Consider the following 26,008-nt stretch of genomic DNA (forward strand, 5'->3'; position numbering starts at 1 on the left):
AATTGAAATAAGAACACCGTGAATTCATTGTCCCAGGAAGGGGAAACTTTATTGACACATTCCTGGGGTCAGATACATCACATGATCATACTGACAGAACCACAGGCACATAGACACAGGCAACAGAGCATGCACAATGTCGGCACTAGTACAGTGTATATCCACCTTTCGCAGCAATGCAGGCTGCTATTCTCCCATGGAGACGATCGTAGAGATGCTGGATGTAGTCCTGTGGAACGGCTTGCCATGCCATTTCCACCTGGCGCCTCAGTTGGACCAGCGTTCGTGCTGGACGTGCAGACCGCGTGAGACGACGCTTCATCCAGTCCCAAACATGCTCAATGGGGGACAGATCAGGAGATCTTGCTGGCCAGGGTAGTTGACTTACACCTTCTAGAGCACGTTGGGTGGCACGGGATACATGCGGACGTGCATTGTCCTGTTGGAACAGCAAGTTCCCTTGCCGGTCTAGGAATGGTAGAACGATGGGTTCGATGACGGTTTGGATGTACCGTGCACTATTCAGTGTCCCCTCGACGATCACCAGTGGTGTACGGCCAGTGTAGGAGATCGCTCCCCACACCATGATGCCGGGTGTTGGCCCTGTGTGCCTCGGTCGTATGCAGTCCTGATTGTGGCGCTCACCTGCACGGCGCCAAACACGCATACGACCATCATTGGCACCAAGGCAGAAGCGACTCTCATCGCTGAAGACGACACGTCTCCATTCGTCCCTCCATTCACGCCTGTCGCGACACCACTGGAGGCGGGCTGCACGATGTTGGGGCGTGAGCGGAAGATGGCCTAACGGTGTGCGGGACCGTAGCCCAGCTTCATGGAGACAGTTGCGAATGGTCCTCGCCGATACCCCAGGAGCAACAGTGTCCCTAATTTGCTGGGAAGTGGCGGTGCGGTCCCCTACGGCACTGCGTAGGATCCTACGGTCTTGGCGTGCATCCGTGCGTCGCTGCGGTCCGGTCTCAGGTCGACGGGCACGTGCACCTTCCGCCGACCACTGGCGACAACATCGATGTACTGTGGAGACCTCACGCCCCACGTGTTGAGCAATTCGGCGGTACGTCTACCCGGCCTCCCGCATGCCCACTATACGCCCTCGCTCAAAGTCCGTCAACTGCACATACGGTTCACGTCCACGCTGTCGCGGCATGCTACCAGTGTTAAAGACTGCGATGGAGCTCCGTATGCCACGGCAAACTGGCTGACACTGACGGCGGCGGTGCACAAATGCTGCGCAGCTAGCGCCATTCGACGGCCAACACCGCGGTTCCTGGTGTGTCCGCTGTGCCGTGCGTGTGATCATTGCTTGTACAGCCCTCTCGCAGTGTCCAGAGCAAGTATGGTGAGTCTGACACACCGGTGTCAATGTGTTCTTTTTTCCATTTCCAGGAGTGTATATCTTACTGGTCTCATTCTGAATATCAAGCTAGTTCCTCATATATCTTCAATCAAAAAGTATTAAAATACTAATGTTTCCCCACGACTTCGGTCGCATACATGTTCGGTATCTCCTCCTAAACCTCTCTGTGTCCACATGATCATGATCAACCCCCTCTCCCCATCTATCCCATCCTCCCACTTCTACCTGCCCACCTCCTCCTCTGTCTCTCCACCTCCTCCACCACCCCTCTTTGTCAACCTCCTCTGTCCCTCTGACTATAATTTCCTCCTCCCACTCATAAAGTCCTCATTGCCTCCTCTCGCTTTTCACCTGCTCGTATCCCTTGACACCTCCCACCTGCCTCTTGCACCCCCCCACCGCCGACCTCTCATTCTCCTTTTCCCTGTCCTTCTCCTCCTCTTCATCGCTGACTGTGTATGGCGTTCTCCCCCTTTATCTTCATCACCCCCATCTCTCACTGCTCATCTCTTCCTTCTCCTCTTACACCTCTCCATCAGTCTCCCTGTATTACTAATCCTTGACCACCCCCTCCTCCCTGCACCTCTCTATCATCTCTTCCTCCCCTCCTCCCTACTCAACCCCCATCTTTAGGTATCTCCTCCTCACCCTCTCTCTGTCCATCACCTTCTCTCCCTCTACTCATTTTCTCCTTCCTCTCTGTCTGGCCAATCCCTCATCTATCCACTGAATGGTCACGCTGGTATGCCCCTCCACAACTGTAGTGCCAGCAAGACATGTCGGTAGAGCATGCCGATACTACTCCCACGACGCTCCTATCGTGCATGGCTGCCTGTACAACAGGACGTGAGCACCACTTTTGTCCTTGGTATGTAGTCTGCTGCACAAAGAATGTTGACAAACCTAGCGATACTATTCCTCCAGAAAACAATTTTAGAACAGAGCAGCTAAAAGTTTGGTGTCATAAAAAGACATTGTTGCCCCTAATGTCTAGGTTGCCCTGCAAATGAGGTGTATCCGGCCGCTGTGGTCGAGCGGTACTAGGTGCTTCAGTCCGGAACCGCGCTGCTGCTATGGACGCAGGTTTGAATCCTGCCTCAGGCATGGATATGTGTGATGTCCTTAGGTTAGTTAAGTTTAAGTAGTTCTAAGTCTAGGGGACTGATGACCTCAGATGTTAAGTGCTTAGGGAACCATTTGAAATCAGGTCTGTATGGCAGGCTGATACTTTCCGCATACAATGCGCCTGTCATGCAGTGCAGCATATATGGCAATGCTGAAGAAGTTTATGCCCGTATGTTTGCCCCTGTAGCCAGTAGAAGGTTATACATTGATCAGCCAGAACATTGTGACCACCTGTCCAATAGCCAGTATGTCCACCTTTGCACCGATAACAATAGTGACCCATTGTGGCATGGAAGCCATGAATCGTAGGTAGGCTGCTGGAGGGCACTGGCAACTGCATTCACAAGTTATCTGATGTTCGCAAATTCTAGGGAGGGGGGGGGACGAGTTCTGACGCCACATTAAATCATGTCACAGATGTGTTCTCTCATGTTCAGATCTGGCGAATAAGGGGTCAGCTCATCAATTGGAGCTTGCACTGTATTCTTCAAACCACCCCATCACACTCCTCGCATTGTGACAGCGCGCATTATTTTGCTGAAAAGTGCCACTGCCATCCGGGAACATGATGGTCACGAAAGGGTATAAGTGGTCTCCAACTACTGTGCGATACTCCTTGGTCGACACGGTGCCTCGCACAAGCTCGGCGCGACCCGCGGAGGCCCAAGTGAATGTCCCCCAGAGCGCAATGGAGCCACCACCAGCTCGTCTGCGTCCTACAGTAGAGGTGTCGAACAGCTGTTCCGCTGGAAGACGACGGTTTCGTCAGTCCCGTCGGCATGATGAAGGAGGTACGTGGATTCTGCAGACCATACAACGCTCTGCTACTGCAGCAACGTCCAGTGCCGAAGGTAATGTGCCCGTTTCAGCCGTAGTGTTTGATTTCGTGGTGTTAACACTGGCACATGCATATGTTGTCGGCTGTGGAGGTCCATTGTTAGGAATGTTCGCTGCCATGGGTGTCCAGTGTGTGTGAACACACTAGTATTCTGCCCAGCATTAAGTTCTCATGTTAGTTTGAGAGGTGGCATGAGCCCCCTCTCATATTTCTATCTTAGGATTCTCCTCTCTAATTGCATGCGGTGGAAAGTTGCTATTCCTTCACACGCGGACTTCCCACGCAGCGTCTCTCGTCACCCGGGTGGTCCAGTGACAGGCGGGCTCTGTTGACTTTGAAAGGGTAAGCCGACAGGTGTGAGGGAGTCGAGTGAATGCTTTCCAGACGCCGACATTGTCAAGAGGCACGCCCGCAGGGCCTGAAGTAGCGGCTGGGCTAGAGGTTCCGTTACTTCGCAGAAACTTAGCGAAAACACTTTCTGGCGGGCTACCAGCGAGGCGTGGGAATGACTTGTGTACCCAGGCAGCTGTGGCGGGAAAATTCCCGCGCTTTCTGCAAAATAGTAACTGTGATTGGCTTGCTCAGGGCATAGCTCCGGGACGTGGCAAGATCGGCGCAGAAATTGGCGCCAAGAATCTCCATTGGTGGAATGGTAGCGTTCCGGCAATGGAGTGGAATTTTCCGCCGGTTTTCGAGTTGCTGATTGGAACGTTTAACCACGGCCACTGTCGTGGGGGCGGGAATGTTCTGTGTTGGGTTTTGTACGGGTGCTCTTGTGGGCAGTCGGCTCTCGCCTTTCGGTCGAGGACGTCGAAGCAACCAGCCATCGGCTCCAGTACGCCAGATCGTGTTCTGGCAGTTAAGAAGACAGTTTGGTAAGGTATGTCCGCAGCACCGGCAGACAGGGATTTTCCTAGGTGATAATCAGAGCTCAGCAGAGCGCGCCTGTTCGTCTTTTTCTAACTTTGTCCTGTCTTGGGTAGCAGGAATTAATGTTGGGTTGGCTATGTGTTTTCTCTAAGATTTGAGTTGCAAGGAATTGGCTGCACATACCACTTCGTCATAATCCTCACAATCTAGTTTAGGGACAACTTCACATACACAGCGTTTGTTTGAGTATCCAATTTGAGCCAATTTGATGTATTGTAAATGTTTCATGTGTTTTTGTTTATTATTTTGTGTTTAGTCTTAATAAATCATATTGTTATTTTGGACAGAACTTTCATTCTGTTAATCGGTAGAGCAACCCTATCATTCCTCACTATGTTAATGAAACTTTCGTTTATTTAACTTATTTATCAAATTAAATTATTGCAGGTGCCAAACTCTCTTCTACTCCACTGGCAGGGTTGATTAGAGTCAGTTCGTGTATCTTTTTAATCCTTGTGCAACAGCAAAAGTCGGAGTTAGAATAGGGAGGGCTTAGCGCATCATGTACATATGTAGCTTCTAGAAGAATTTAGTGTTAAATACACTGCTTGCCCCGGCACCTCGCAAGTTCCACCGCAGTGGAAATCTTATGGGACTTAACTGCTAAGGTGATCAGTCCCTAAGCTTACACACTACTTAACCTAAATTATCCTAAGGACAAACACACACACCCATGCCTGAGGGAGGACTCGAACCTCCGCCGGGACCAGCCGCACAGTCCGTGACTGCAGCGCCTCAGACCGCACGGCTAATCCCGCGCGGCCGCTGTGTCTGGGCGTGGTTCCACCTCAGCTTCGCTACACGTTGAAGACACTCTCCACAGCGCTCCTCGAACACCCGACAAGTCGCGCAGTTTCAGAAATGCCCGTGCAGAGCCTCCGGCCCATTACATTCTGCACTCGGTGAGACTCAGGTAGGAGGCGCGTATTCCCCACTCTACAAACGGACAGCTCGCTCACTGATACTGCATGCACCGTGCGTGTGTCTGACTGCCAGTCGTTCCCCGCTAGGTGGCACTGCTATCACCTGGATGGGTTTACATCGATAGTAGGTCGGTGGTCATAATGTTCATGCTGATCAACGTACGAGGTGTGGCTAGAAAAAAACCGGACTAGTACTGGTGAAACAATAAAACGAATGCAATAAGGCTGAAAGTCGCGTGGCCTTTCACGTGACTCTCGCTCCGCCTACTGCTCGAGTTTCATCTGCCTCCTGCACTCAGTCTGCCCGTGGCGTCTGTTTTAAGTAGTTGACGTTTTGTCTGTGCGTCGGAAAATGTCGAGTGTACAGAAAGAACAGCGTGTTAACATCAAATTTTGTTTCAGACTAGGAAAATCTGCTAGTGAAACGTTTGTAATGTTACAACAAGTGTACGGCGATGATTGTTTATCGCGAACACAAGTGTTTGAGTGGTTTAAACGATTTAAAGATGGCCGCGAAGACACCAGTGATGACAATCGCACTGGCAGACCATTGTCAGCAAAAACTGATGCAAACATTGAAAAAATCGGTAAACTTGTTCGACAAGATCGCTGCTCTGCTCTGATTGTTAAACGGCAACTCTGCAACGACAAAAGGCAGAGCTAAGCACTATCTGTCGGCGAATTAAGGGAGTTATAAAGTTTCATTTAGTTGTACATTTGTTCGCTTGAGGCGCTGTTGACTAGGCGTCAGCGTCAGTTGATGCTAAGATGGCGACCGCTCAACAGAAAGCTTTTTGTGTTATTGAGTACGGCAGAAGTGAATCGACGACAGTTGTTCAGCGTGCATTTCGAACGAAGTATGGTGTTAAACCTCCTGATAGGTGGTGTGTTAAACGTTGGTATAAACAGTTTACAGAGAATGGGTGTTTATGAAAAGGGAAAAGTTCTGGACGGCCGAGAACGAGTGATGAAAATGTAGCACGCATCCAGCAAGCATTTGTTCGCAGCCCAGGAAAATCGACTCGCAGAGCTAGCAGAGAGCTGCAAATTCCACAGTCATGGATGGAGCGCCACCATATTGGCACTTATCTGTCCGTAACTACCTGAACGTCAACTACCCGAGTCGATGGATCGGCCGCCAGGCAGCCCGTGACAGAGCACTTCATCACTGGCCTCCAAGAAGCCCTGATCTTACCCTCTGCCGATTTTTTCTTATGGGGGTATGTTAAGGATATGGTGTTTCGGCCACCTCTCCCAGCCACCATTGATGATTTGAAACGAGAAATAACAGCAGCTATCCAAACTGTTACGCCTGATATGCTACAGAGAGTGTGGAACGAGTTGGAGTATCGGGTTGATATTGCTCGAGTGTCTGGAGGGGGCCATATTGAACATCTCTGAACTTGTATTTGAGTGAAAAAAACCTTTTTCAATACTCTTTGTAATGATGTATAACAAAAGGTTATATTATGTTTCTTTCATTAAATACACATTTTTAAAGTTGTGGTATTCTTTTTGAATCACCCTGTACAGTGATCTCCGCGAAAAAATTAATAATCGTTCTTTGTTCTCGGCGCTCACTTCTGTTTCGATTCAGAAAGTGCAATGATGGGCGAAAATTTGTAATGGAATGGAGAGACATTGGAACAGCAAGAACGAAGTTTTGTGCAAATGGCTCTGAGCACTACGGGACTTAACTTCTGAGGTCATCAGTCGCCTATAACTTAGAACTAAATAAACCTAACTAATCTAAGGACATCACACACATCCTTGCCCTAGGCAGGACTCGAACCTGCGACCATAGCTGTCGCTGGGTTCCAGACCATAGCGCCTAGAACCGAACGGGCACTCCGGCCGGCACGAAGTTTTGTGTGCAATGCACTAACTGCATGCTGAGGACAATACTCCTGTAATATACGAGGGCTGTACGTAATTTCATAGTGGTTTACTTTTCGCAGCCGATCGGAACTTACTTTACGAATACGCCTCGTACTTCGTAAAACTTGGGTTTGACAAAACCATAAGCACCAATTTATTTTGATAGACTTTCGTATTTACCTGAAATACCTAGTTTTGTGCAAATGGCTCTGAGCAATATGGGACTTAACTTCTGAGGTCATCAGTCGCCTATAACTTAGAAGTAAATAAACCTAACTAATCTAAGGACATCACACACATCCTTGCCCTAGGCAGGATTCGAACCTGCGACCGTAGCTGTCGCTGGGTTCCAGACCATAGCGCCTAGAACCGAACGGGCACTCCGGCCGGCACGAAGTTTTGTGTGAAATGCACTAACTGCATGCTGAGGACAATACTCCTGTAATATACGAGGGCTGTACGTAATTTCATAGTGGTTTACTTTTCGCAGCCGATCGGAACTTACTTTACGAATACGCCTCGTACTTCGTAAAACTTGGGTTTGACAAAACCATAAGCACCAATTTATTTTGATAGACTTTCGTATTTACCTGAAATACCTAGTTTTGTGCAAATGGCTCTGAGCAATATGGGACTTAACTTCTGAGGTCATCAGTCGCCTATAACTTAGAAGTAAATAAACCTAACTAATCTAAGGACATCACACACATCCTTGCCCTAGGCAGGATTCGAACCTGCGACCGTAGCTGTCGCTGGGTTCCAGACCATAGCGCCTAGAACCGAACGGGCACTCCGGCCGGCACGAAGTTTTGTGTGCAATGCACTAACTGCATGGTGAGGACAATACTCTTGTAATATACGAGGGCTGTACGTAATTTCATAGTGGTTTAACATTTCGCAGCCGATCGGAAGTTACTTTCCGAATACCCTTCGTACTTCGTAAAAGTACTACGCCGACAATCAACTCAAGCCGAACCCTAGGAAAACACAAGTTTGCGCCTTCCATCTCCGTAACAAGCAGGCATCCCGTAAGCTGCGTGTCTTCTGGAAGGACACACTCCTCGAACACTGCGTTAACCCCAAATACCTAGGAGTAACCATGGACAGGGCTCTGACGTATAAACAGCACTGTATTAACACCAAAATGAAGGTGAGTGGCAGAAATAATATTCTTCGGAAAATAACGAACTCCTCCTGGAGCGCAAAGCCAGAGGTAGTGAGGACCACAGCACTAGCAGTTTGCTTCCCAGCAGGCGAATATGCAAGCAGTGTCTGGTACAATTCTACCCACGCTAAACAGGTCGACATTGCTCTGAACGAGACCTGCAGGCTCGTCACTGGATGTCTGAAACCGACGCCAACAGACAAGCTCTACCATCTTGCTGGGATTGCACCTCCTGCAGTGCGAAGAGAAGCGGCAGCCTATAATGAAAGAGCGAGGGCTGAGATGGCAGAGAGCCACCTCCTCCACAAAACTCAGCCAGCCACCAAACGCTTGAAATCTAGACGCAGTTTTCTCAGAGCAACCGAAGATTTTAGCGACCAACCTGGATCTAGGGTGGAGAGATGGAAGCGGTCGGGAGAAGGACACTGGATTGAACCAAAGTAAGAATTGGCACCAGGCTACGATGAGGACTGGGTGGTCTGGAGATCACTAAACAGGCTACGCACCAACACTGCACGGTCAAGAGATAACCTTCTGAAGTGGGGATATTCTACAACATCTAATCTCTGCGACTGTGGAGAGGTGCAGACGACCCAGCACATGTATAACTGCCCTGAATGTCCTTCACACTGCGCTTTAGAGGATCTGATGTTGGCAACCCCAAACGCTGTTGACGTAGCCCGCTTATGGGCCAAATGCCTATAACATTTTGTTTCTGTGCACACATATTTGTATATATATTTATATATATATATTTTCATATGCCTGTAATTAATTTTTTTCTGTGTCCTATTCATTTTTTTTATATTCCTGTATCCATGGTGCTTCTGACACGAATAAAAAAAAACTTCGTAAAACTTGGGTTTGACAAAACCATAAGCACCAATATATTTTGGTAGACTTTCGTATTTACCTGAAATACCTAAAGTTACGTTTGTACAGAATACATCTACGATTTGGATGATGGGTGGAGTAATAATAATAATGGCGTGTCACGAGGGCCTCACGTCGGGTAGACCGTTCGCCGGGTGCAGGTCTTTCGATTTGACGCCACTCCGGCGACTTGCGCGTCGATGGGGATGAGCGGAGAATATCTCCGACCCAGCCGGGAATAGAAACCCGTGCGCTTTGGATTGACAGTCTGTCGCGCTGACCACGCAGCCACCGGGGGTGGACATGCGTGCAGTGACGAAGGGTCACAACATCGGCAAATAACAAAGGGAATATTCTCGGTTGCATTAAGGGGAGCTGTCGGAACTACACTGAACTACACCGAGGTAGCTATGAAGTGGGATTTTTCCCGTACGATCGTTTCACGGCTGTACTTTGAATATCTGGAATCCGGTAAAACATCAAACGTCCGACATCGCTGCTGCACGAAAGAGATCCTGCAAGAAAGCAACGAAGAGAATTGTTCAGTCTGACAGAAGTGCAACCCTTGAGCAGATTGCTGCAGGTTTGAATGATGGGCCCTTAACAAGTGTCGGCGTGGGAAACATTCAACGAAACATCATCGATACGGGCTTTCGGAGCCGAAGGCCCAGTCGTGTACCCTTGATGACTGCTCCACACAAAGGCTTACGCCTCGGCTGGGCCCGTCAACACCGACACTGGAGTACTGGTGACTGGAAACAAATTGCCTGGTCGGACGAGTCTCGCTTCAAATTGTATCGAGCGGTTGGACGTGTACGGGTATGGAGATGACCTCATGAATCCATGGATCCTGCATGTCAGCAGGGGACCGATCTAGATGATAGAGGCTCTGGAATGCTGTGCGACGTGTGCATTTGGATGGATATGGGACCCCTGACACGTCTACATACAACTCTGACTGATCACACGTACTTAAGGGGCTCCGGAACGCCCTATACTTGCAATGTTAAAATAACGCTTATAAATTACATCTTTCCTCACAAAATATTTGAGGTGGGAAGTTGAACTTTTTACAGATTATTTATTGGAATATGGGCTACAACGTAACAGGAATTTTACAAAATTTTAGTTCAGTTATTAAAGATGATTTTTTTCAATTGTAATGAAAATTCACAACATTTTTTTTGCAATTTTTTATTTATATATTCAAAAATATACAGTTTTTTGGAAAAAGGCTGTGTTAAATTATGCAGAAGGTACTGTGTAACATTTACTGAAAGTTTGAAACAAATATGTTTGGAAGATCCTTAGAAAACATGTAATTAGTATGAGAAAATAAAAGTTTTGGGAATCGAGCGACAAAGATTGGATTAACTTTTTAGTGCATTCCAGGTCCATAGGATGGATTATCTTCATCCTCTGCAAACTCCTCCTCCAGCTTCCTCTTGTTCCTGCTCCTGTTTACTCTTGCTTGTATTTCTAGACTCTTTACAGCCCTGTCTGCAGCCCGAAGGCGTTCCTTGTCTAAAGCAAGCATCGCTCGTACCATGTTAGAACCTATCTTCATTACCATATTTCTAAATACCTTGCACCTTACAATGTTGCCATCATTGAAAGTCGCAACAGCATCATACACACCAAAGTGAAGTGTTTCTATTCCTACAAATACAGTCTTGGGGATTCTCCACCATTTAACACTATTTACACTTTCATTGGGGTTTTGACTTTTTCCGTGAATACACTTTTTCAACAGTTCAGGTGCTGCTAAGTCTCTGAAAATAGGTTTTATCACCTCCATTACTGCATGAGGCAGACTATGCTTATGAGTGTACACTTCACCAGTTAGCAATCCTTTGTTATATTTACACCGACTGTCTTCTTCTTTGGGACACAAGCTATGTTGGGGATTTTCATCGGTCGAAGAAGTATGGAAAAAAAGAGCCCAAACAGCCTTCTTCATTTCGTCGACACTTTGTGTATTTTGCCTAATAGACATTCCATAATAGTTCTCTATTTTGTCAATTACACTGTCAGTTAACCTTCCCTTCCCATCCAACCCTTTACCATCACTGAGTTTTTGTTTTTTGTACGAAGCTTTCAGTCGCCGAAGTCTTGTTCCCATTCGCTTCTGTACGTGTCTAATACACTCAAATTTCTGCACTACAACGTCATCACCATAGGGCTTCAGTCCTTGAACATGTTTGAAACTTTTAGAATCACCGTCACCAAGGTAATTAACATATCGCACAGCGCCACAGTGGGTCACGCCCATGTAGAACACATTTCAAAAAAAAAAATAAAAATAGTTGTAGTCTTCGGAATTGAGTAAATTATTAAAAGGTAATAGTCTGCAGATTCAGAAAACGCAAAAGAGTAAAAATTGAACTTTTCATGATTTTGAGCCTTTCCGGAGCCCCTTAAGCATCCTGTCTGATCACCTGCATCCATATGTGTCCATTGCGCATTCCGACGGACTTGGGCAATTCCAGCGGGACAATTCGACACCACCCCACACCTCCAGAATTGCTACAGAGTGGCTCGAGGACACACTCTTCCGAGTTTAGACACATTCGTTCGCCACCAAACTCCCCAGAGATGAACATCAATGAGCATATCTGGGATGCCTTTTAACGTGCTTTTCAGATAAGATCTCCATCCTCTCTCTACTCTTACGGATTTATGGACAGCCCTGCGGGGTTCATGGTGTCAGATCCCTCCAGCACTGCTTCAGACATTAGTCGAGTCCATGCCACGGCATGTTGCGACTCTTCTACGTGCTCTCGGGGGCCCTACACGATATTAGGTAGGGATACCAGTTTCTTTGGCTCTTTTATGTGCAGTGAAATATGTGCCACCCTTTCCAAAGCGGCGCAGTGTTACCAGTTTTCTAAGGTTAGTCGTGAGTCTGTCCTAGTTCGCGCCCCATCCACCAGCACAGCCGTGCTTCACACTGTAAGTAGGCTGTTTATGTTTTCTTATTGGCAACGTTACATAGCGCTTTGTATGAAAATCACTGGCTGTGCTGTGTGCAGTCTGTGGCTAGTTTGCATTGTTGTCTGCCATTGTAGTGTTGGGCAGCGGCAGCATGAACCATGGACCTTGCCACTGGTGGGGAGTCTTACGTGCCTCAGCGATACAGATGACAGTACCGTACGTGCAACCACAATGGATGGGTATCTGTTGAGAGGCCAGACAAACGTGTGGTTCCTGAAGAGGGGCAGCAGCCTTTTCAGTAGTTGCAGGGGCAACAGTCTGGATGATTGACTGATCTGGCCTTGTAACACTAACCAAAACGGCAATGCTGTGCTGGTACTGCGAACGGCTGAAATCATGGGGAAACTACAGCCCTAATTTTTCCCGAGGGCATGCAGCTTTACTGTGTGGTTAAACGGTGATGCCGTCCTCTTTGGTAAAATATTCCGGAGATAAAATAGTCCCCCATTCGTATCTCCGGGCGGGGACTACTCAAGAGGACATCGTTATTAAGAGGAAGGAAATTGGCGTTCTATGCATCGGAGCGTGGAATGTCAGATCCCTTAATCGGGCAGGTAGGTTAGAAAATTTAAAAAGAGAAGTGGATAGGTTTGAAGTTATATATAGTGGGAAATAGTAAAGTTCGGTGGCAGGAGGAGCAAGACTTCTGGTCAGGTGAAGACAGGGTGATAAATACAAAATCAGTTAGGGATAATACAGGAGTAGGTTCAATAATGAATAAAAAATAGGAGTGCGGGTAAGCAACTACGAACAGCATAGTGAACGCATTATTGTGGTCAAGATAGAAACGAAGCCCACAGCTACCACAGTAGTACAAGTTTATATGCCAACCAGCTCCGCAGACGACGAAGAGATTTAATAAATGTATGGTGAGAAAAAGTTATTATTCAGATAGTGATTGGAAACAAAAATTTAATAGTCATGGGGCCTGGAATTCGATAGTAGGAAAAGGAAGACAATGAAAAGTTGTAGTGGAATATGGAATGGGGCTAAGGAATGAAGCAGCGAGTTGCTTGGTAGAATTCTGCACAGAGCATAAGTTAATCATAACTAACACTTGGTTCGAAAATCATGAAAGAAGGTTGCATATGTGGAAAAGGCCTGCAGACACTAGAACGTGTCATATAGATTATGTAATGATAAGACAGAGACTTGGGAACAAGGTTTTAAAGTGTAAGACATTTCCATGGGCAGATGTGGACTCTGACCACAATCTGTTGGTTAAGAGCTGTAGATTATAACTGAAGAAACTGCGAAAATGTGGCAATTTAAGGAGATGGGATCTTGATAAATTGAAAGAACCACAGGTTGTGAGAGAGTTTCAGAGAGAGCATTAGGGAACATTTGACATGAACAAGAATGGGTAGCTTTGGGAGATGAAATAGTAAAGCCAGCAGAGGATCAAGTAGATAAAAAGATGAGGGCTATTGGAAATCCTTGGGTAACACAAGAGATATTGCACTTAAGTGGTGAAAGGTGAAAATATAAAAATGCAGTAAATGAAGTAGTCCAAAAGAAACAGAAGAGTCTCAAAAATGAGATCGACAGGAAGTGCAAAATGGCTAAGCAGGGATGGCCAGAGGACAAATGTAAGGATGTAGAGGCATGTATCAGTAGGAGTAAGATAAATGCTGCCTACACGAAAATTAAAGAGACCTAGCATATGTAGACTTAGAGAAGGCTTTTGACAATGTTGACTGGAATTCTCTCCTTCAAATCCTGAAGGTTGCAGGGGTCAAATACGGGGAGCGAAAGGCTCTTTAGAATTTCTACAGAAACCAGAAGGCAGTTATAAGAGTCGAGGGGCATGAAAGGGAAACAGTGGTTGAGAAGGCTGTAGCCTATCCCCGAGGTTATTCAATCTATATATTGAGCAAGCAGTAAAGGAAACAAAAGAAAAATTTGGAGTGGAAATTAAAATCCATGGAGAAGAAATAAAAACTTTGCTGTTTGCTAACGACATTGTAATTCTGTCAGAGACAGCAAAGGACTTGGAAGAGCAGTTGATCGGGGTGGGCAGTGTCTTGAAAGGAGGATATAAGATGAAGAGAAACGCAAGCAAAACTAGGATAATGGCATGTAGTCGAATTAAATCAGGTGATGCTGAGGGAATTAGATTAGGAAATGAGTCACTCAAAGTAGTAAAGGAGTTTTGCTGTATGGGGAGCAAAATAACTGATGATGGTCGAAGTAGACAGGATATAAAATGTAGACTGGAAATGGCAAGGAAAGCGTTTCTGAAGAAGAGAAATTTGTTAACATCGAGTATAGATGTAAGTGTGAGACAGTCATTTCTGACAGTATTTGTGTGGAGTGTAGCCATGTACGGAAGTGAAACATGGACAATAAGTAGTTTGGACAAGAAGAGATCTGAGGATGGTCATAACGGAGTGAAACCAGTCATCGTCAAAAGATCTGATACGGTGTTCAAAGACTGGAATAAAAAACATTTAATAGAAGCTCCCGAAATGTGGTGCTACAGAAGAATGCTGAAGGCTGGTAGGACATGTTCTCAGGCATCAATTTAGTATTGAAGCGTGGAGGGTAAAAATGGTAGAGGGAGATCCTGCGAAACTCAGCTCGCTCTGTTCCTCCATGAGATCCACAGCGCAGGCGATCAGGTTGATGCCGGGTTCCTTGATTTCAGTAAGCCATTTGACACAGTCCGGGACCGCCGACTAATGAAAAACATACGAGCCTACGGAGTATCGGAGGAGACCTGCGATTGGATTCAAGACTTCCCTGCAGATAGAACTCAACAAGTCGCTCTTGACACAACTAAATCGACAGATGTAAAGGTAATATCCAGAGTACCACAGGGAAGTGTGATAGGACCGTTGCTAATTGCAATATACAGGGCGATTCAAAAAGAATACTACAACTTTAGGAATTTAAAACTCTGCAACGACAAAAGGCAGAGCTAAGCACTATCTGTCGGCGAATTAAGGGAGCTATAATGTTTCATTTAGTTGTACATTTGTTCGCTTGAGGCGCTGTTGACTAGGCGTCAGCGTCAGTTGATGCTAAGATGGCGACCGCTCAATAGAAAGCTTTTTGTGTTATTGAGTACGGCAGAAGTGAATCGACGAGAATCCGCGGGAAACAACTCAGTATGAACGTGACCCGCCTAAGGTGAACGTCTTCTGTGCCATTTCAGCCAATAAAGTTTTTGGTCCCTTTTTCTTCGAAGGTGTTACTGTAACTGGACTACAGTATCTGGAGATGTTAGAGAATTGGCTGTTCCCTCATCTCGAACAAGAAGCACAACAATTCATATTTCAGCAGGATGGAGCGCCACCACATTGGCACTTATCTGTCCGTAACTACCTGAACGTCAACTACCCGAGGCGATGGATCGGTCGCCAGGCAGCCCGTGACAGAGCACTTCATCACTGGCCTCCAAGAAGCCCTGATCTTACCCCCTGCGATTTTTTCTTATGGGGGTATGTTAAGGATATGGTGTTTCGGCCACCTCTCCCAGCCACCATTGATGATTTGAAACGAGAAATAACGGCAGCTATCCAAACTGTTACGCCTGATATGCTACAGAGAGTGTGGAACGAGTTGGAGTATCGGGTTGATATTGCTCGAGTGTCTGGAGGGGGCCATATTGAACATCTCTGAACTTGTTTTTTGAGTGAAAAAAAAACTTTTTAAATACTCTTTGTAATGATGTATAACACAAGGTTATATTATGTTTCTTTCATTAAATACACATTTTTAAAGTTGTGGTATTCTTTTTGAATCACCCTGTATATAAATGACCTAGTAGAAAGTGTCGAATGGACTTTAACGCTATTCGCAGATGGGGCAGTTGTCTAAAGTAGCAACGGCAGAAGATAGTAAGAATTTGCAGAACGACCTGCGGAGAATTGATGAACGGTGCAGGCTCTGGCAGTTGACCCTGAACGTAAACAAATGTAACATATTGCGCATATATAGGAAAAGAAATCCACTGCAGTACAGCTATTGATGACAAACAGCTGGAGACAGTGTCTGCCATAAAATATCTAGGCTTAACTATCCAGAGCGACCTTAAGTGGAATGACCACATAAAACAGACAGTGGGAAAAGCAGACACGAGACTCAGATTTATTCGAAGAATCTGAAGGAACTGTAACTCATCCACGAAAGAAGTGACTTATAAGGCGCTTGTTCGCCCGATTCTTGAGTCTAGTTCATCTATCTGATTGTTCATCTATCTGATAGAGGAGATAGAGAAGATCCAACGAAGAGTGGCGCGTTTCGTCACGGGATCGTTTAGATGGCGAGAGAGCGTTACGAACCTGCTGAACACCTCGTCGAAACCGTATCCTGCAAGTTCGTTTGAAATTGATTGTCTCCCCTCTTTAAACATTTTAAAGCACCTTCGAGCTAGGCATCCTGCCTCGGGCATGGATGTGAGTGATGTCCTTAGGTTAGTTAGGTTTAAGTAGTTCTAAGTTCTAGGGGACTGATGACCATAGATGTTAAGTCCCATAGTGCTCAGAGCCATTTGAACCATTTTGACGTCACAGCCAGCAGTAAGGATATGTAACGACGCGGCCACGGCGACACAGCAGTCAGACTTACCACGTGACAATGACCGCGGAGAGCTCGGTCGAGAGCTCGTGGGATTTTAACCACCTGACGCTGCCGGAAGCCCGAGAAAATTTTACTAAGGCAACAGCTGTTTGGTGCAGTTGTTGGATCTGCTACTGCTGGTACAATGACATGTTAACGAGATTGAAGTGAGTTTGAACGTGGTGTTATAATCGGTGCACGAGCAATGGGACACAGCATCTCCTCCGAGGTAGCGACGACGTGGGGATTTTCCCGTACAGACATATCAGTTTACCGTGAACATCATGCATCCGTTAAAATATCAATCTCCGACATCGCTACGGCCGGAAAAAGGTCCTACAAGAACGGGAGCAACGACCTCCGAAGAGAACCATTCAACGTGATAGAAGTGCATCCCTTCAGCAAATTGCTGCAGATTTCAATGCCGGGCCATCAATAAGTGTCAGCTCGCGAAACGTTCAAAGAAACGTCATCGATATGGGATTTCGGAGGCGAAGGCCCACTCGTTTACCTTTGATGTCTGTACGACACAATGCTTTACTTTCACCTGCGGCTGTCAACACCAACATCATTGGACTGTTGATGACTGGAAACATGTTGACTGGTCGGACGAGTCTCGATTCAAATTGTACCGATAGGATGGACGTGTGCGGGTATGGAGAAAACTTCATGAATCCATGGCAGGGTACTGTACAAGCTGGTGGATGATGTGTAATGGTGTGGGGCGGGTGCAGTCTAGATACGAGTCTGACAGCTGACACATATGTGAGTATCCTGTCTGATCACCTGCGTCAATTCATGTGCATTGTGCATTCCGACGGACTTCGACATTTCCAGCAGGACAACGCGACACCCCACATGTCCAGAATTGCTACAAGTGGTTCCAGGAACACTCTTCTGTGTTTAAACTCTTCCGCTGGCCACCAGACTCCCTATACATGTAAATTATTGAGCATATGTTGGATGCCTTGCAACATGTTTTCAGAAGAGATCTCCATCCTCTCATACTCTTAAGTACACAACTGGCCATTAAAATTGCTACACCAAGAAGAAATGCAGATGATAAACGGGTATTCATTGGACAAATATAATATACTAGAACTGACATGTGATTACATTTTCACGCAGTTTGGGTGCATAGATCCTGAGAGATCAGTACCCAGAGCAACCACCTCGGGCCGTAATAACGGCCTTGATACGCCTGGGCATTGAGTCAAACAGAGCTTGGACGGCGCGTATAGGTACAGTTGCCATGCAGCTTCAACACGATACCACAGTTCATCACCACTGGCGTATTTTGACGAGCCAGTTGCTCGGCCACCATTGACAAGACGTTTTCAGTTGGTGAGAGATCTGGACAATGTGCTGGCCAGGGCAGCAGTGGAACATTTTCTGTATCCAGAAAGGCCCGTACAGGACCAGCCACATGCGGTCGAGCATTATCCTGCTGATATGCAGGATTTCGCAGGGAACGAATGAAGGGTAGAGCCACCGGTCGTAACACATCTGAAATGTAACGTCCACTGTTGAAAGTGCCGTTAGTGCGAACAAGAGGTGACCGAGACGTGTGACCAATTGCACCTCATACCATCACGCCGGGTGATATGCCAGTATGGCGATGACGAATACACGCTTCCAATGTGCGTTCACCTCGATGTCGCCAAACACGGATGCGACCATCGTGGTGCTGTAAACGGAACAGTATCTTCCTGTCGGTTAAATTTCTCGTCTGTAGCACGTCATCTTCGTGGTGTAGCAATTTTAATGGCCAGTAGTGTATCTATGGACAGCCCTGCAGGATTCCCCCAAACACTACTTCAGACATTAGTCGAGTCCATGTCACCTCGTGTTGTGGCACTTCTGCGTGTTCTCGAAGGCGCTCAGGATATTAGGCAGGTGTACGAGTTCGTTTGGTTTGTTGTGGACTGACAAGACAGCCAGTCCACAGTGACGGGTAACCGAAAGGCACGCGTTTACTCACGCCGGCTGGCGTTAGGTCTGAAACAGGATACGTAATGAATGCTATAAAGAAAAGCACGTAGCTGCTGGAATACTTAACTTTAATCCATCATTTTTATACAGCGTTCTTGATTATACAAGTGAGACTCTCTCTATAAATGGTTAATGGCGCCTTGCTAGGTCGTAGCCATGGACTTAGCTGAAGGCTATTCTAACGGTCTCTCGGCAAATGAGAGAAAGGCTTCGTCAGTGTAGTCGCTAGCAAAGTCGTCGTACAACTGGGGCGAGTGCTAGTAAGTCTCTCTAGACCTGCCGTGTGGTGGCGCTCGGTCTGCAACTACTGACAGTGGCGACACGCGGGTCCGACATGTACTAATGATCCGCGGCCGATTTAAAGCTACCACCTAGCAAGTGTGGTGTCTGGCGGTGACACCACATGTTTCTTTAGTCTACAGTTAAAATCACTTACATGAGTGTTGAGTGCATATAAGAAACTTCTACCTAGTAATGAAATTTTTGATATCCCATTGGGATTCACTACAGTAAAAACTACAAAAGTAGACTGTTATCATTAACGCGTTCTCTGCTGAGGAACATTCGATGACTCGGCCGTATTGTGTACCGGCCCACTGGCGGCTTGACGAAAATTTTGCGAAAATGCTGCCCGCGGAACAATGTTCTTGTGTTGGATACTTTTACCGTACTGTTTTATTCGGTAAGTGCATATCTTACAGAAAACAACACAAAAAAGTTGATTTGATATAAACTTTGCGCTCCTTAACAAATTCTCAAAAAGTCGTTCTCCGTTTTATTGTCTCTTTCTTTTTTTTACTTTTCAAAGATATTTTACGATACTGATTTATTTTCAAAAGACAATAACAGCTTCTACAAACGGAACAAAAAGTACTTATTAGAATAACCTTTGCACCGTTTAACAACTGTAATCTTAAAAAGGCATTCCTCCATTACGCACATTGTAGTTTGTCTTGGGCAGTCATTGCAGAAGGTTGTAACTTTCTCGGTTTTGTTGTATGCTGCTTTTTTACCTTCGTGAGCGAATATCCCTTTCTATCTCAACGTGCAGTGTCGCCCAAATTTTCTTATCGGTCCCTCAATTTTCCCCAAAGTATGGGCTTTCTTTTTAATCGAGGAGTGGCATAGGCTGCATTTACACATAAATGCTAGCCAATGGATTGTTTCAAAATTCTAAATCACGTTCATCTCCCCGAGGTGCTCTTTTTACATTCGGTCTCCAAGCTTTTACTATAGGGGTCCATAGTACAAGTGACATGCGACATTTTCCACCATTTCAGCCCCTTTTTCAACGGAGAATAAAACTAAGACTTCTGGCCGCTGTGGTCAACGTCTTTTTTTATCTTGTTGTGCTCCAGCACAGCCTTTTGCGTCAGTAAAACTTTTAATTTTCTCTTCTTTTTCCTGGCTTTCTCTAAAACATCAGTAAGTCCAGCAACCGTTGAAATTAGTAGAACTCTCGTTTTATCCATGCACTTAAAATTTGTGATTCCATTATTGTTTCCGCTCCATTTATTTCCCCCCTTTTTAAGCTCCGCACACTTCCACCTTTTTAACATTCTTCTGCACATTATCGTTGGGGAGTCCTCCTCTATTTGGACGAAATGTTCCACAGAGCAGCATATTTTTATCTTACAACTTATGCGCTAGAGAAATGCTTGTATAGAAATTGTCAGCATAAAGAACGCGACCTTTTCCAAAAAGAGACCAATCGCACAGTTCCCTTGATGGATACGCAAGGCAAGAGTTTACCCTTCCTCTCTACAAGCACAGTTTTACACCATACTTGTCAGACTTGTTGAGGATATACTGCCAAAAAACAATATTTCTCTCCAAGAAATCATAGATTCATGAATCACCACATCTCTTCCAGCGGTAGAACATTTTGGAAGTTCCTCTGCAAATGTTCAACTAACAACTGTACTTTGGACGTACTGTCCTTTACGATTCTAGGGCGTTATTAACAACAAAATGCTAGCAACCTAACAACGCCAGAAATCGATCACGGGGCAATAGTGGCTTTTATAACTGAATTTTCGTACAGTGCATACTCTGACCAATAAAGCGAAATCTCTCGGACGTAATTTAAACTCCATAATTAGCACTACGCAAATAAACTTACCTGTTTCTTTCTCAGAAGCGTCAAAAATGATTGGCTAGTCGAGATCTCTTTTGCCTGGCATTTTGAGCAGTTTCTGCACTGCTTCTCTGTCATTTTCCAATACTATACTGACAAATAAGTCTTGTGATAGCAGCGTTTTGTAAACATCAGAAGGGACTTCAAAATTGGTGGAAATATTAACTTCTGAATCCTGATCAGGCATTATTCTTATTATAATTTGTCCTCTTGGTTTCCGAAGTGGGATATCAATTTCTTTACCATTGTCCGAGTTACATACGGTATCGCCAACCTCATGAGAACAAACTCACGTTTAAATCCGAAGAAAATCTCGAATCTTGGGGATTGTAAGCTGGATCATCTTCAGATGCCGGAAAGACGTCATAACTACCAGAGTCACTTTTGTTCAGCTAGTAGTACAGACAGTACCTTAGTCACACACCGTCTAACGGTGTCCTCCATCTTCAATTACTTGTTACTGGAAGCCCATTTCTAGCTAAACATCATCACATTACAGAAGATAAACGATCATCTCATAACTCCACGCAATATTTCACTACTTACCTTAAAGCAGCTAGTCTTGGTTGCAACCATTAACCAACGACGGTGTTTATATTTTAATGTACAAAAATAAGTGACCCGTTTTCTGTAGCGTTTGTCGCTAAAAGAGCGGAGCACAACAACGGGACACAGGGAGACCCGAAGAATTGAAAACCAGTACGAGAACCTGTTATCAGGTCACCGGTGGGCCGAGCGGGAGCAATAACATATTTGAATTATTTATCTTGTGGTAAATAAATATGTACCTTTGACCATTTTTCACCATAGAATTTCACGTAAGAAACGCCATCGAAACACTCGGTGGGTCAAGCCGCTGAGATAGTGTTAATAAAAAGATAACGGTTCACCTTTTTGAACGAAAAGTGAGGCCGCAAAATGATTTTGTATTGGCTGTGTAGCAGTGATAGTGAAAATTGTAAACATTCTGACCTACCCTCTCCATATGCCGAAATGGTGTGATGGGCTGGCTGCCGCATATTTGACCTTACAAACAGAAGTCCGAAATCTGATCTTCCTCTATTGGCCCCGCTTGTGACGGAAGCGGAAAATGAAATTCCGATTCGCGAGGGCTTTTAAGCGACGAGTGGTCCTCTGACGTCAGCATGCTAAAACGGCAACAAGTGAATTAGTCTGTGCTAATAGCGGGAGCGGGCAGGCGCGATCGTGTGTGTGTGTGTGTGTGTGTGTGTGTGTGTGTGTGACGAAGGTTTCGCCAGTCTGCTGGGCTTTTATGCTGACTTCTGCTGCGTCACCTCTGGAATTTACATTTGAAGTCTTCTGGAATAATGGAGTGGCTTTCGAGGCAGCCCACAATAAAAAAAAACATAACACACTTAAGAGCCAATGAAACTGGTGTATGCATCAGCATTCAAATACAGAGATATGTAAACAGGCAGAATACGGAGCTGCAGTCGGCAACGTCTAGATTAGAAAGCAAGTGCCTGGTGAAATTGTTAGATCGGTTACTGCTGCTACAGTAGCAGGATATCACGATTTAAGTCAGTTTGAACGTGGTGATATAGTAGACGCACGAGCGATGGGACACAGTATTTCCGAGGCAGCGACGAAGTGAGGATTTGTCCGTACGACCATTTCACGAGTGTACCGTGAATATCAGGAATCTGGTGAAACATCAAATCTCCGACGTAGCTGCAGAAGGAAAAAGATCCTGCAAGAACGGGACCTACGACGACTGAACGTGACAGAAGAGCAACTCTTCTGGAAATTGCTCCAGACAAGCGTTATTGTGTGACCCATTCAACGAAACATAATCGATATGAACTTTCGGAGCCAAAGGCCCATTCGAGTACTCTTGATGACTGCACGACATAAAGCTTTACGTCCTATCTGAGCCTATCGAGACCTAAATTGGACTGTTGATGATTGGAAACGTGTTTCCTTGTCGTACGAATCTCGTTTCAAATTGTATCGAGCGGATGGACGTGTAAGGGTGTGCAAACAACCGCATGAATCCGTGGAACCTGCATGTCAGCAGGAGACTGTTCAAGCTGGTGCACACACTTTAATGATGTGGGGCGTGTGCAGATGGAGTGATACGGGACCCCTGATACGTCTGGACATGTCTCTGACAGATGACACGTACGTAAACTTCCTGTCTGATCACCTGCATCCGTTCGTGTGCATTGTGCATTCCGACGGACGGGCAATTCCAGCAGAACAATGCAACACCCCAGAAGTTCAGAAATGCTACAGAGTGGCTGCAGGAACACTCTCCTGGGCTTATACACTTCCGCTGGCCACCAAACTCCCCGGACATATCTGCGTATCTGGCATTCCTTGCAAAGTGCTGTTCAGAAGAGATCATCCCCTCCCCGTCGTACTCTTACGGATTTATGGGCAGCTCTGCGGGATTCACGGTGTCGTTGCCTCCAGCACTATTTCAGACATTAGGCGAGACAGTTTCACGTCGTGATGCGGCACTTTTGCGTGCTTGCGGGGGCCCTGCACGATATTAGGTAGGTGTTCCAGTTTGGCTCTTCATTGTAGATGAGTCACGTTTTCCTAAAATTCTCCAGACAAACACTTCCCTTGCCTAATGCCGTCTATAAACGCTCATCTCACGTCACTCGCTTTTCAGCTTTACGTCTGCATATTTAACAGACGCGACTCTGTCAAGCAACACACTACTGACGCTGTATTCGAACATTTCTGCATTGTTTTTCGTACTCACGTGCACTGACTTACATTTTACTTCATTTAGAAATTTTGAAATGTGTGTGAATTCAGTGTATGTGAGGGAAAGACTAAAGGAGGAACCAGTACAGGACAGGATAGAAAAATCAAGACTGCAGTGGTATGGACACATGAAGAGAATGGATGAGGGAAGAATTCCTAAGAGGATGTTTGATCTGCAACTGGAGGGGAAGAGGCCCAGAGGAAGACCAAGAGATAGATGGGTGAAGGGAGTGAAGGAATGTGTGACGAGAAGAGGAGAGAACTGGACGAAGGTGGAAGAGGGGGAATGGTGGAAAGACAGAACACGATGGAGAGGCTTGTGTTCCCGACAGACCCAGCCAGTGGCTGGAAACTGTCCAAGATGATGATGATGATGTGTGAATTCCTAAGAGGCCAAATTGCTGAGACCATCGGCCCGAACACTTACACACTACTTAAACTACCTTATGCTAAGGACAACACACACACACCCACGCCCGAGGGAGGATTCGAACCTCCCGCGGGAAGGGCCGCGCAATTCGTGACATGGCGCCTCTAACCACGTGGCCACTCCGCGCGGCCTTCATTCAGAGCAAGATCCAATTCATCACACCAAATTGAAATGTTAACTCATTGCATATCCTCGATGACGACACAGCGTCCTCAGCGAACAGCCTCAGATGACTGGTTGTTCCCGCTGACTGCCAGATCATTTACGTGTAGCGCTCCTATCACACTTCCGGGGCACACTCCTGACAATATCCTGGTCTCTGACTAACAACCACCGTCGGGGACAGCGTGTTGGGTTCTATTACTTAAAAAGTCTTCGAACCATTCACATACACTATGTGATTAAAAGTATCCGCACAACCCCAAAAACAAACGTTTTTGATATTAGATGTATTGTGCTGACACCTACTGCCAGGTACTCCATATCAGCAACCTCAAAAGTCAGTAGACATCGTGACAGAGAAGAATGGGGCGCTCCGCGGAACTAACGGACTTCCAAGGTGGACAGGTGACTGGGTGTTATTTGTGTCATACGTCTGTACGTGAGATGTCCACACTTCTAAACATCCCTTCGTCCAATGTTTGCTATATGATAGTGAAGTTGAAACGTGAAGGGATACGTCAGCAAAAAATGCGTACAGGCCGACCTCGTCTGTTGACTGACGGAGATCGCCGACAGTTGAAGAAGGTTGTGATGTGTAGTACGCAGGAATTCCAAACCGTATCAGGATCCACTGCAAATACTATGACAGGTGGTAGGTGATACGAGGTGCATTCAAGTTCTAAGGCCTCCGATTTTTTTTTCTAATTAACTACTCACCCGAAATCGATGAAACTGGCGTTACTTCTCGACGTAATCGCCCTGCAGACGTACACATTTTTCACAACGCTGACGCCATGATTCCATGCCAGTGGCGAAGGCTTCTTTAGGAGTCAGTTTTGACCACTGGAAAATCACTGAGGCAATAGCAGCACAGCTGGTGAATGAGCGGCCACGGAGAGTGTCTTTCATTGTTGGAAAAAGCCAAAAGTCACTAGGAGCCAGGTCAGGTGAGTAGGGAGCATGAGGAATCACTTCAGAGCTGTTATCACGAAGAAACTGTTGCGTAACGTTAGCTCGATGTGCGGATCCGTTGTCTTGGTGAAACAGCAGACGCGCAGCCCTTCCCCGACGTTTTTGTTGCAATGCAGGAAGGAATTTGTTCTTCAAAACATTTTCGTAGGATGCACCTGTTACCGTAGTGCCCTTTGGAACGCAATGGGTAAGGATTACGCCCTCGCTGTCCCATAATATGGACACCATCATTTTTTCAGCACTGGCGGTTACCCGAAATTTTTTGGTGCCGGTGAATCTGTGTGCTTCTATTGAGCTGACTGACGCTTTGTTTCTGGATTGAAAAATGGCATCCACGTCTCATCCATTGCCACAACCGACGAAAAGAAAGTCCCATTCATGCTGTCGTTGCGCGTCAACATTGCTCGGCAACATGCCACACGGGCAGCCATGTGGTCGTCCGTCAGCATTCGTGGCACCCACCTGGATGACACTTTTCGCGTTTTCAGGTCGTCATGCAGGTTTGTGTGCACAGAACCCACAGAAATGCCAACTCTGGAGGCGTTCTGGTCAACAGTCATTCGGCGATCCCCCAAAACAATTCTCTCCACTTTCTCGATCGTGTCGTCAGACCGGCTTGTGCGAGCCCGAGGTTGTTTCGGTTTGTTGTCAGACGACGTTCTGCCTTCATTAAACTGTCGCACCCACGAACGCACTTTCCACACATCCATAACTCCATCACCACATGTCTCCTTCAACTGTCGACGAATTTCAATTGGTTTCACACCACGCAAATTCAGAAAACGATTGATCGCACGCTGTTCAAATAAGGAAAACGTCGCCGTTTTATGTATTTAAAACAGTTTTCATTCTCGCCGCTGGTGGTAAAATTCCATCTGCATTACGGTGCTGCCATCTCTGGGACGTATT

The sequence above is a fragment of the Schistocerca cancellata genome, chromosome 11, assembly GCF_023864275.1.
Source record: "Schistocerca cancellata isolate TAMUIC-IGC-003103 chromosome 11, iqSchCanc2.1, whole genome shotgun sequence".
Classification (NCBI taxonomy): Eukaryota; Metazoa; Arthropoda; class Insecta; order Orthoptera; family Acrididae; genus Schistocerca; species Schistocerca cancellata.